Raw genomic sequence first — 13,856 nt, forward strand, 5'->3', positions numbered from 1 at the left:
CTTTGTACATACATAAATGGATGCTTGGAGCCCATGAAAATTTCCGGATATAAAGGGAGATGGAGGAGGAAGGACACCCAGCATCGTGGACCTATGCCAATAGAAAGGTGGTGGCAAAGCACCAGACTCAGATTCTGTCGATCTTGCCCTGATGAACAGAGACACTTTAGCCAGAGTTGGGGGGAGGGGAAGCATGCAAAGGTGTAGGAGAGAGGGCAGGTCTCAGAATGTCCAAATCTGGAAGACCTGTGAGCAATGAAAACTGGGGGGGGGCGGGGGGGGTGGAGAAGGTCAACTGAAATCCGTTAAACAGACACTTCCTAAGTAAGTAGCTTAGGAAGATCAGATACAAGGTGAGCCAGGCCCACCTCTGAAGTGTAACAGTCCCATCCATACTTGATACAATAGCAGATGCTATTTCAGGGTTCTAACTAAACATTTTTCTCCCTTGGTACTTAGTTCTTCATTTTAAAACTTGTCCTGGATTTAAGCAAAGCTGGTGTGCTCCAGGGAATGGGTGGGTGGGATTGAGTATAAAGCACCCAGAGAATGGTGCGAGCCTGAGGGAAATGTGCACATTTTGTAATTTTAGACCCAGAGGAAGAAATAGTGGTGGCCTTTCACGATTGAAATTTCTGCTTAGTAGCCTGGCATCACAGGCCCTTGCCTAGGCTGTTTGGTGGAGACCATCCAACCCTGATTCCATGACTCCATTCCTCCATGCCAGCTTGAAGATCTATGGAAATGTAGATCCAATTTCATTACTTTAACTTCTTTTGAACACTTCCACACTGTGCCAGAACACTTGAGACCTCATGTGGCAGTCAGTGCTTGCTGAAAGCAGCCAGAAAGCTGGAATAATAATGTCGTCATGTTGCACATTTACATACTGCCTTTCACTTCAGAAAAGTCGAAAGCACTTTGCACTGTGCGCGTGGTTGGGCGTGGCATCCTGCCACCTTCAAAACTGAGGGCAAGTGAGTGGCCGGTCTATGTGCAGCGTCCCAGAACAACAGGGTACAGTGGGACTGAAGACACAGAGGCCAGTTTTAAACAGGATCTTTAGGTAGAAGTTACTCAGAGCCTTCATTTTAAATACAATTCCCATGGGAGACAATTGTCTACAATATTCATCTTGCTTGCACCAAGTTGGACTGTCAGACGATGAGGTACTTGAGATGCATAAGGTTCAAGGTATACGGAACAATTACGTACTCTCAGGGTCCCCGCTGTCTCCAAAAGTCACCCTTCACTTGTCATTACAGACATGAATGCATCAATTGCTTGTCTTTTTTCCCTCCCCAGCAATAAAACAAAAAGTGTATTAATTCCACCTATGCAGTTTTACACTTTAGGGGAAAAAAAAGGATATCCAGTGGCTCCTTCTGTTGTTTCCTAATTACAAAGCTGGTTTGTTCTAATCATCTCCATGGCCTTCAGTGTTTTCTCTCTCGAGCATCGGCTTAATTCATTGATGTCTTATGAAGTAAAGTACTCTTAACAAATATTTTTCTGCATACAGAATAAATCAAGCTGGAATCGAAGAAGGCTGGTTACACAATCAAAATTCATTGAGAATAATGTCTTACCAGTTTGAAATGATCATGTGAAAAAAAGATTTTTCACAATGGCAATAAAATCTATAATCGCTTAGGCATAACCTTAATAAGAAATGTACAGAATCTACATTAAGAAAATAGAGATATGGTGTTTTTGCACTGGAACACTGATTATTAAAAGAATCTATTCTTTTCTTCTGTTGAACATATAGGTTTAATGCATTTTCAAGGAAATCCTAATGTGCTTGGAGTGCAGTGAAATGGGGAGAATTTGATAAATTTGTTTGGAAAAACAAATTGAATGCTATAGCCAAGAAATTTTTGCAAAACAGAAATAATGAGAAAGCATTTATTGTACCAGATATCTAAGTAATTAAAATATGAAAGATGAACACTAAAAGAGAGATTGTTTTATGATAAAGCACCATCATAAATCCACCATGCAGATGAACGTAGTATGTTACTGGGTACTTGTGTTAACTATTTGCAGAAAACTATGTTAAATCCTACCTAAATAGACTCTCAAGTCTACTTGAGGTAGCCCAATTCTACCTCAGATCTACCTTAAATAGATAGACCCAAATACATTTTAGGTTAATTAAAAAGCAAAAAGCTAAAGGTGAATTATAAAAACAGAAGAAAATATAGGTAAGTTATTTAGTGACCTTGGAATAGGAAATAACTTTTTAAACATGCAAAAAGTGAAGGAAGTCACAAAGGGAAAAAAAAATGATAGCAGGAGTTACATAAAATAAAAAACTTATGGGGCGCCTGGGTGGCTCAGTTGTTAAGAGTCTGCCTTCGGCTCAGGTCATGATCCCAGGGTCCTGGGATCGAGCCCCGCATCGGGCTCTCTGCTCGGTGGGAGGCCTGCTTCTCCCTCTCCCACTCCCCCTGCTTGTGTTCCCTCTTTCGCTGTGTTTCTCTCTGTCAAATAAATAAAAAATCTTTAAAAAATAAAAAAAATTAAAACTTATGATGTCAAAAATTCTTATTAATTTATAAGGGTGATGGGAAAAAATTTGCAACACATGTGACAAATCAAGGGATGGGATTTCCAATATATTCAATAAACATCTGAAAAAAACTATCACTGCAGTTTTGTTTATAATAACAAAAAAAATCACTGACATGTTGGGTAGAATTAATTATGGTATATACAACTGATTATACTATTATGAAATTACAAAATACTATTTAAAGAGAATAATTAATGACAGCAAAAATGCTTATGATCTAATAGAAACTGGGGTTGGGGGGGCGGTAAACGTGAGATGGAGTATACTCCTAACTGTTTTTTGAAATGGGTAGGCTAGAAAAAAAATAAAGAAAATGTGTCAAAATATTAAAGGTAATGGAAGTTTATTTTCTTCTTCATACCTTCGTATAATATTAATAATTCTTTGCAATTAACATATTTCACTTTTGTAACCAGATTATTTCCCTGATTTTCTCCAATATCATTATTGAAGGAACCTGAGTAGAAGAAATAAAGGAATTGGTATTCGTTGATCATATTAGGTGGTTTATCTATTTCTTTCTTGATTTTTGTATTTTTTGGATTTTTGTACCTATTTAAAATTATTTTTAGAAAGCAGCAGAATATAAACAGACACTAAGCATTTTAACATGCTTTTCACATGGCTTATCTGGTCTTCACAACCATCCGACAATGTAGTTATTTTTCAGGACTCTACAAAAGAAGAAATGAAGGATCCAAGAAAAGTGACAGGTTAGGACTTTGACAGGCCAACTCGAGGTCTGTTCTCTCCATAATATACCACGTTACCTTACCGTCCTACCCAGGAAGCTTTCCGTTCCTACCCAGAATCCCTCTGTGATAAATAAGAACAAAAGACTTGAAAACATTTAGAAACTTACCCTGTAGGCACCACGATCAGCAAGATAATAAAATCCAGAAACTTGACTCAACAGTAGGAAGTGAAAGATGTGTTAGAAACCACCACATGTAATGTCAATAAGGCAGTGTGTGAATATTAAATACAGGAGCTTCATTAGTAAGGTGTGTCACTGAAGGCATCTACAAAAACTACTTTTAGTAGTACTTTAAAATCTTATGTGCTGATGATACATAATTACTGGCTAAAGAGTTTTAAAAATTTGCTCACTCTTAATTTTCTATTTCTTTTGTACTTCCACACCACTACCCAGCCCCTCACCCCCAAACACCCAAAACCAAAATAAGATGGTCTGTAATGTTGTTTTGAAAAGCAAATGCTTTGGGATAAAATTTTTATTTAAAATCTCTTTCATCAAATCCTATATTCCTCCACTGTGGTCCCCAGCCAATGAAGTAATTACTCTTTATATACAGTATATGACCCAAAACTGCAATGGGTAATGGAATTGCTCTGTGTTGCATTCCAATATTTCACACTTTTTTCACTAATGTTCAATACTTTATTAGTAGAGAATAAATTGGTACATTTCTTTTATTGTCGTTTTTGCTTTCCTTTATAAACCAGCTTGGATGAAAAAAGTATCATAGGGTGGGTAATCATCCAAAGGCTTGGTAGTGACACTGGGGGTTTTTTTTGTTTTGTTTTTTTTCTTTTTTAATGCATTATTAAAGTTTCTTTTGAAGATGTAAAAAAAAAAAAGTTACCCATAAAAAAGAGCTATAACTATAAATTTGAGAACATGTGAGATTTATATTGTACAACTTTTTCTAATGGCTCTATATAATTTTTAAAAATCTTATATTTTAAATAGTCCACAAAACATCAATAACTGCAAACTTGAAATACAGTGGTTCTTTCATATTCACCTACTTTACGATCACATATCACAACAGAAAGTTAACTAGATTTTTCCAAAGAACTATCTACCGCCTAGCTTTGAAATATTTAGGAAAATCTAAGGATCTAAAGAATCAGTAGGAGTACCTTCCATATGTAGAGAATCTTGTCCATTGACTTTCAAACCCAAATGACAAGTACCCCATTCACTGGTTCTGTTCTGAATGGGAACAAGAACCCAGAGTGATAGGTGTCAGGGGACATGTATTGTGTGGCTGGGTTCCTCGTGCATTCAGCTGCATCCCGCCCCAGTCACGAATGCTATTTAGGGGCCCTGCCAAACTAGTCACTGTCAGCCCTGTTGACAGGATAGAAAAATGGCTCTGCTGGACACCTGTGCTCATTGAGCACACAAATACGTAGAATATGTTGGCTCAAAATATTTGTTCTAGAATTAATATTTCAATTACTTTCTAGAGTGAAAGAATGTCTTAAGAATGCGAGGGAGCAAAAAAAAAAAAAAAAAAGGAAGGAAGCAGGTATTGACTTGACTTTTACGCCAGGAGAAGCATAAAGCAGAACTGACCCAGCAAACCAGGGCATATGATCACTTTAACTATTATTTCCTGGAGGAAGCATTCAGATTTTCCACCCCAAAGAGCTCATCTTTTTTTTTTTTATTTTTTTTAATTTTTATTTATTTGAGACAGAGAGAATGAGAGACAGAGAGCATGAGAGGGAGGAGGGTCAGAGGGAGAAGCAGACTCCCTGCCAAGCAGGGAGCCCGATGCGGGACTCGATCCTGGGACTCCCAGATCATGACCTGAGCCGAAGGCAGTCGCTTAACCAACTGAGCCACCCAGGCGCCCCCAAAGAGCTAATCTTGATTATAATTTTGCTTTTCCTTTAAAGCCTTGATATGTAACCTCTGGCAAAACATAAGCGATGAGATTGATATTTGCTATGAGACATAATTGTCGTAGTTTACTATTGACTGTAGCTCTTCTGCGAGTAAATGTAGTCTCACATAGCACAGAGTGTACAGTTGTGTTTGGAATATGTTTATGTTTCATGTGATTTATTTTTTATGCTAAAGATGGTTTTGGTGCACAAACTTGCTTGGTTCATTCAGCAAAAGGCCCTGCAAAACAAACTCCTCTCAGAGCTATACCTCTAACATATGGAAAATATATTAGATATGAGCTAGAGATTGAATAAAGGCACTCAAAAGTGGTGAAATATTTTCACTGTGCCAATATTCCTTTCTTTTTCAGATCAAGTAAAACTATGTCTCAGCCCCAAATCTAGAATACTGAAATTCTCACAGCATCTTGGCAAGTCAGAGACCCTTGACTGCTGAATCGTATCTCCGTGCCTTACTCAGTTCTTATGACATCAAATCTTACCCAGGTTACTTATTGCCTTGGTTCTTCTCCTCATATTAACCTTAAGAAAAAGAACCCTCCATTGAGACTTTAAAGAATTCTGAGATAATATTTAAGGTTAAGATGACAGATGTACACCATTTAAGACAATATTTTTCTCTTAAAAAGTAAAACAGTTCTCTAAAACATTTACATTTCAGAGTTATAAAGAGGACCAAATTAAATAAGACACGTAGAGCTCTTAGTACAATGCCTGGTACAAATAAACTGTCTATAATTATTATTAGTAGTAGTAATAATAAAATTATGGACATAGCTTCTTATTAAAAGAATTCAAATTATTTTTATCTATTTTTGCTTATATTAAAAACAAAACTTTGAAATATTAGACAGAATTCTCCAAAATATGCAGCCTTTTTATGCATGCTTAGTTTTGCCCCAGACGACTTAGTGTTAACTTGTCAAATTTCATTTTTGAAAATGATGGTAGATTCTTTATAATGTTACACTGAGAAGATCCCCCCCTCCCGCCCCCGCTTCTGCTGACTCTGCACATATTTTTCTGCCGAATGAGCATTTACCTGGTCTTAATTTTTTTGCTTGGTAGCCCTGTGCTTTTCAGTATTCATTTTCTACAGAGCAATTTTTAATCGCATTTGGTTGTGCCTTGCCGTGTTCGTTTACCGTTCTACATTTTGCTTGTACCTATAAAAGTGACTGTAAAGTAACAGAAATGTGGAGAGAAATGGCCTCTGGGCTAGGCAATGTAAACAACAGGCATTTTAAAAATGGCAACTGGCACTCCTAAGAATTATGATGAAAGCCAGGAAGGAAAGGAAAAGAAAAGGAGCAAAGAAAGAGAGAGATGGGGGGTGGGGGGAAGAAAAGCAAGAAAAAGAAGAAAGAGAAGGAGACCGAGGGCAAGAGAAAAGAGGAGGGACTCAGAGGTGCACCAAGGCCCTGAAGGGAGGCCGGCGCGTGGGGACCAAGAGCTCGGGGGCGAACGTGAAGAAAGGGAAATACCTTCGATCATCAGCAAAAATGACAAAAACCAAAGCACAAACATAGCCTGTCGACTGTGTTAACTCCCAATTAAACAAAAATAATTATTTGTCGAAGTCTGTACGTCCATGTTTCAATTCCATTCAATGTAAATGTAAATAAGCCTTACAGAAGGCACCCAGGGATGTGCGTGTACCTGTGGCCAGGAGGGAGACTTCCCTGGAGCCCAACTGCTTGCTACTCCAACCCCTCATCATCAGGCCCTAAGGGACTTGCAAATCTCCCTCTTCCCTAACGATTTAAGAAAATTCCTTTTAACTGTCCTGCTAGTGCTTGAAAGCTCTTAAAAGATTAGGACTATATATCAATATCAAAACCTTTGACTTAATCTCCTTGCCAGCAGGCAGGAAGTGCACTTTCCAGAGAGGGGCTTTATAGATTATCCCATCAGGCTCTGGTCCCGTGGGAAGTTCCGCTTTCAGACCAAGTCCCCGGGGGCCAGAAGGCCTGGCTCCAGGCTAACCTTGATGGGAGCCACATCAGATGCTTCGCGAGGTTGCTGTTCCCAAGTAACCGCACGGGAAAATAAGCGGCAAAGGCTACTCTGACCCAGGACAGTACAACACAAGTTTTGAGAGAAGAATTTGTAGGCCTCACAGGGTTTTCCTGTAAAGTCAAAACCAACGGATTGTGGAAAGGTTTTAAAAATGTGAAAGCACGCTCAGGATTACAGTGGCCCGTGACCTGTCCTTAGACCTGGTGAGAAACAAAAACACAAAACAAACCAAAAACTCACACACACACACAAAAACGGTTAAATAAAATGTGTCCTAAAATCCCTTCTGGTTCCGAGAAGATAAGGGCTGTGGAATCTCTTCTGCCCCTCGAGCTCTTTGAAAGCTAATGTGAGGACTTGCTGGTGGGGGGCATTTCAACCTGCTCTGTGTATGGGACCCATGATGGGGGCTTCAGGGACAACAGGAGCAGAAGCACCCTGCCTGTGTCTGAATCCAAACAGCAAATGCTGGGCTAGTTTGTCTTTACCTTAACTTGTAATGAAAAAGTTGGGTGGATGTGTGTGTTTAAAAAGAAAAAAAAATCTCTTTCAAATCATTTATTGTCAAATGTGTATTTCAATAAGGTTGGAATTCAAATACAGAGATGAGAAGGCAAGCTGAGAATTTAGAGAAGCTGTGAGCTCTCTTTTATTCTACTCACCCCCAATCTGATTTAGAAGATTAGATTTCTAATTGGCGCCTTTGCTGAGCCTGGTTCAAATCCTGCCTCCAGTGTTTCCTTAGCTATGTGCTTGTGAGCAATTTACTGACCTTCATCTGTAAAATGGGGGTGTAATGATGGAAATTACTTACATGATAGCTATAGAATTAAATGAATTTAAGCCACTTAAAGCCTTTCCCACTCATGTCTGGAACACAGGAAGTGCTCAATACATGTGAGTCACTAATATTATTACCAATTTGAAGAACCTGACAAAGAAAATACTATAAAACTTCCAAATGTTAAATTCTATTAAATCTTAATAAAGATGACAGGATTTTCTCCCTTCTTATTGATGATACATTTCAGGAATCCTGTGTTTGTACAAATCATCTAATATAACCATAGATTATCTTAAACGGATCACCCTGCAAAGTCCTTACAATGGTCCCACGAAGATGATGGGTATTGCTGTTCTCATTCCCTCCATGAGGAAACTGAAGCCCAGTTGCCTAACATCCCAACTCAAACTTCTATCCCATTCTGTGCTCACTCCCCTCTGGTGCCTCCAGCCATATCTGTTCTCATCGAAGATAGTAGATTTGAAAAATTAGCATAAAGTTCACCGGTTCACAGTATTTCCCACCCACTGAAAGTTGTGCATCCTCCAAAGGTCAAAGCGGGTCATACCCATGCAGGGCACACGCCTTTTTCATCATGTGATTTTTATCTGTCGGTGTTTATGCAGGTAAAACTTCTGTTAGAATCAGTGATTGGTTCTTCAAGAAGCCTCATGGCTCACTCAGGGTCAGAATTTATTACTTCATCTTAAACAGCACAGGCTTTTGTTACTAATCTACCTACTAGTACAGCTCTTCATAATAACTTAAAATTTCCTTTTATTGTGTATACAAAAAGGCATATACATAAAGGTGTGGAACCCACAAAGATTTTTTTCTTGAAGAGATTTCTTATGAAAATACTCCTTTACCTTTATGTTTATGGTTTTGTAAGCCTTTTAAATTTATCTTCCCACTTGGATGGCAGCAGCAAGTGAATCCCCCATTTTACAGATAAATAAACTGAGGCTTGGAGAACTTAAAATCTCATTAGTAGTTAAAAAGAGTTCCTAGGACTTTAACCCATGTCTCCCGAGCTGAAATTGGGCTCCTTTCAGGTCACTGTCAAAAAGCCATCAAGTCGCATATGGTATTTCTTCACAACACTGTTTTAGATCTTTAAACTTGGCTCTTCCCAAACACTAATCTTGAGTTATAATCAAATTGTGTGAGAAAAAGAATCATATTAGTATTATAAAAACAATGCTCTTTGTGATATCTCCAAAACCAAGTAAGGATTACTTTGTGAAATCCGGAGGCTATTTTTCTTTACAAATATTTTACAAGACAAACTTGTACCTTTCTAAAAAAGCACATCTGTTGTAAATTACACCCTTACAGAAAGAGAGAGAATCGCCATCCTTTCTTTCCCATCTGACCTTAAAAGAGATTTGTTGACATACTCGAAGGCCAGCGTAGACAAAACAGCACAGGAAAGAGGAGGCGGTCAGCAAGACCAGGGCTCGGCTTTGCTTAAACTAATTCCACATGCCCCATGAACCATTAGCTGGTTTTTATTTCCTGCTCCAAAGATCTGTAGTGAAAATAATCTGGGGTAGGGAAAAGCTGCACTTATTATTTTTTTTTCCCCCCAACAAGATGCTGTGTTAGCAAATAGAACATATGAACCACCTTCAGCAAACCAAGGTCTTTAATAATCCATTTTTCAAACACTACTGGTATTTCCTTTCCAAACAAAGATGGACTGTAACTGGAATCAATTTCATTATTTGTATGGTACAATTGCCAAGTTTCTGTAAATAATAGCCATTTAAATACTGGATAATATTTTTTATATGAATCCAACAACAGTTTTATTGCTATTTAATTTCCATGATTTGTTTGTTTGCTGTAAGTTCTCAGGGTTCTGAGAGCATGATGTTTGGGGATAGGGAGAAGTCTTAAGAATGGCTCAGGGAAAAAGCAATGTCAGAGTCGTGTTAAAATACTTGGTTCAACCAAACAAGGGAAACTGTAATTTGGAAAAAACGATTTGCTCAATCCTTTTGGACTTTTCTCCCTCAGTTTCCCTATACACTGCGTAGTATAACGTCACCCACCATTTTCAGACCTTGGCATAGTAAAGGACACTCACTTGTCCCCATTAAGAAGATAATGGGGCTCTTCAATGAAATCCGACAAAACAGAGGCTATGGTACAAATAAGGGCCTGGTGAATCTGAAGGGAACGGGGCCGTTTTTCTCTATTGATGCCATATGTAGCACATACCTGAATAACAACTTCATGCTCTATGGGATGCTGCTGATATATGGGGTGGGCCTCTCCCCTAAACCCCTTCCTTACTACAGACTAAATCACTAACACAGGCTCATTCTGAGGTCAACCTGGAAGAAAACGCCAAAGGCCCACTTTCCCGAGCTGATGGCAATATTTTTATTTACTCAGTGGTGTGGATCATGGTCTGCCTTTCGATTCATTTAGGGAGGAGCGGGGAGAGAGGAGGAAAGGCAAGAAAAAATTGGGAATCAGTTTGAAAAAAATATCTCAAATTCTTTCACTGGGGATGGCCACGGGGTTTTTAATAAGATAAAATAAGCGCTTCAGAAATAGTTTACGTATCTGCATTTAAATCTTGTGCATTTAAAATAGGAGGAGGATGGGCATGGATTGAAGCTATGATGTTCCTTCCTGGGCTGGTCCTACCCAGACAGATTGTGGGCTTGAATCCTGTTGTACATTTTACAGCCTTGTGATTTTGTGTACGTTAACCTCTCAGATGCTTAGTTTTCCCAACAGTGAAATGGAGATAATGTCTCTCCCCGATAGTGCTGATGTGGGAACAGAATGAAATCATGTTTATAAAGCAACTGGCACATAAGTAGATATAAAAAATAAATATGCTTTGTTTTCCCTACTAATTGTCTCTCTTGCCAAAGGGTAACATTTTCCATTTTTGCCTAATTTTTTCTCTCTTTCTCTCGTATTCCTTTCTTTTTCGTGGATCTTGTATTTAGAAGTCTGATTATCATTCATTCACATCACCTCCGCATTTAAGCAATGTTCCGTTTAGCCAAATCTCAGTCCATTCTTCTTATTCATTTATTCAATAAATACTCACTGAATGCCACCTACATATCAGACACTATTCTAGGCTCTGGGGACAGCACCACACAAACATACAATAAAGAAAAAAGTAGCAGAAAATGAAAAGTGCAATGAAGAGACTCAGAACAGGTGCATGTGCTGGAAAGTGATCCGGGGTCAGGGTGGGGCGCTCTGAGGATGAACTTTGTGGCTGAGAACTGTTCTGGTCAGAAAAACAGAAACTACTGTAGGTATTTCACACAAATGAATTTAACACCATGAAGTGGCTACAGTGGTGTTGGAAGAACTGAGAGACAGAGTGACAGACATTAGCAATGCAGGAAGCCACTACCAGAGCCTAGACCACACAGACCGACTGGGGCAGGAGGTGGAGCCAAAGGACAGGGCTTTGGCGGTATTTGGGACGGTGGAGGGGAGGCTGCCTCTGTGTGGTGGGGAGCTGGACCACTGAGGCGAGCGAGCACCCAGTCACCGCTGGAAGATGCCCCCCCCAGAAGCAGAGGTGGGGTTGGCGGAGTGAAGAAAGGCAAGCACAAAGGGGAGGAGAAAGAGGAAAGAGACAGAGTGAAAGACATTGTCCAATTTTTGTTTTCCTTCTTCCCTCCTTCTACCATCCCCCATTGGGCAAATCCCCCAAAAGCCATCATCAGGGAGCTGGGAAATGTGGCTTGCAGGAGAAAGGTGGGTGGCCTCAGCCTGGAAGCCAAAAGGCAACACCTAGAACAAGGTCTGCACGCCCAGAAGGAGCTAACCAGGAGAAGATCAGCGGAACCAGTACAGGCAATGCAAACGCTCTCCGGGAGAAAAGATGCCAGGTGGAGGGGAGAGCGGCATAGGAAGAGGTGGGAGGAGCAGGCAGGGCCAGAGGGTCTTGGAACCCAGAATCAAGAGTGCGGATTTTATTACAAGTGTGATGGGAAGCCGGGGGAGTGTTCCAACCAGGGCAATAACATGATCTAGTCGACATTTTTAAAAGACCACTTAGGCAAAATATATTGTCGAAGAAAAGATAAGAGGTTATCGTGGTAATCGACAAGAGATGATAACTTAGATCGCACTGGACGTATGCAGAATGTGCTGTAAGGAGATTCACCGTACACAAGTGAATAGACTGATTTCTCTTTTTCTCACCTCCCAGATACGAAGATCTGCCTACATTTTTGGCTTGAACAACTAGGTAAATGAATGCTGGTTTTACAGAGCTATAGAAGAGTAGAAAAAGAACAAGTGTGGGCGAAGAGTAGATGAAGAGCTGCCTTCGGGCTGTGAAAAAAAATATGAGCTGCCTCCTGGCTATCCAGGAGGTGATCTGGATAGGTGGATAGATATAGGAGTCAGGGCTGGAGATACAGCTGTGAAAGCCCTTGGCATTTAGAAGGTCCTTAAAGGCAGGTGAATAGAAGGAGTCACCTGGGGAAAGAATACAAAAAAAGGGGGGGGGGCAGAACCGAGCCCCAAGGCACAATAAAACTTAGTAGCTGAACAGATGAGGAGGAGCCAGCTGAGGATACTGAAAAAGACTGAGGTGGAAGAAAACTTAGGAAGAGGCATCACCGAAGTCAAAAGAAAAGTGTTTTAAGAAGGAGGGAAAGGTAACCTCTCTGAAACTCTGCTGTGAGGTCAAGAAGTACCAGCGGATTTGGCAAGTGAGTTTACAGACAAGAACATGGGCAGTGCGATAGTGGGGATGGAAGCTTTGGATAGACTGAGCAGAGAATTTCAGGGAAAACTGGACACACCGCCTGCAGCCCCCTCTCTCACTAAGCATTGCTGTAAAGGGTGGCAAAAAAAAAAAAAAAAAAAAGGGAAGGGTGGAGAGCAGAGACGGGAAGTTAAAAGAGGGGATTGTTTATTTAAACGTGGAAAAAAGAACCTGACTCCTCCAATAATGATCTGCAATTCACCAAGATCCCCCCAGCATAGGCATGTTGCAGTTTGAGAAGGGCTACACTACAATGTATTTACTCTTGGAATGATGGAGGGCAGAGGAGAAAGGGAGGGGCAGAAAGGGGTTCTACTCGTCAGAGCCATGTGTTTGGGAAGAGGTGGGACAGAGTTTGGGAAGTGGAGGGGAGAAGCAGGGACACCTCTTCCCCTGTGGCCAGAGGGAAGGCGGGAGAGCGGGGCAGAGCAATTAGTCTTAGATCTGGCAGAGGAGAGCCATGAAGATGTGCAAGTTCCTAATGGCTTCTGTTTTCTCAGTGATGCAAGCCGCAAAATTATTGGCTGGCAGTGAGCAGGGGCTGATGGAGTCCGTAGAGGGTGTGAAACTGTCTTGTCACTGGGAAAGACGTTGTCCAAGTGTTCGGGTCTGTTCACGGGCCTGCAAGGCTGATTTATAGGAGTTCTGCATGGTCCTACTTGCTATTGATTTTGCATTTCATTCTCATTCACTGCCTTAATAAAATTAAGAATTTTCCCAGCTTGCCTAGCCGGTCTTTTATTTAGCTCCTTTTTATAAAGCTTAAAGGGATGTCACATAACTTACTGTTAAAACGTCTTAACCAGAATTGTGTTTAACAGGCATGATTTGCTCCTAAAAGGAAAAAAAAAAAAAAAAAAGAAGACCCTTCTTCTGGACAAAGACAACGTCTCCGGGCCCTGCCCCTGCAGACCTGGTGATCCAGCTTGCACCTGTGCCAAAAGCAGGCACCTGAGGACAAGAAGCTATTTTGGTTTCTTTCTCACCGATTCCTGCTTCGTATTCCCGGCTCTTTTGGCTTCTAAGGGACACCAAAGACATTCTTG

General features: G+C 40.4%; 1 protein-coding gene across 1 annotated transcript in view; it reads right to left on the reverse strand.

The window, feature by feature from the left end:
* Nucleotides 1–13,856, reverse strand: part of MCTP1 (multiple C2 and transmembrane domain containing 1) — a 512,403-nt gene that overhangs the window by 15,453 nt on the left and 483,094 nt on the right. The gene's annotated exons all lie outside the window — the stretch shown is intronic.

The sequence above is a fragment of the Neomonachus schauinslandi genome, chromosome 7 (genome assembly GCF_002201575.2).
Source record: "Neomonachus schauinslandi chromosome 7, ASM220157v2, whole genome shotgun sequence".
Taxonomy (NCBI): domain Eukaryota; kingdom Metazoa; phylum Chordata; class Mammalia; order Carnivora; family Phocidae; genus Neomonachus; species Neomonachus schauinslandi.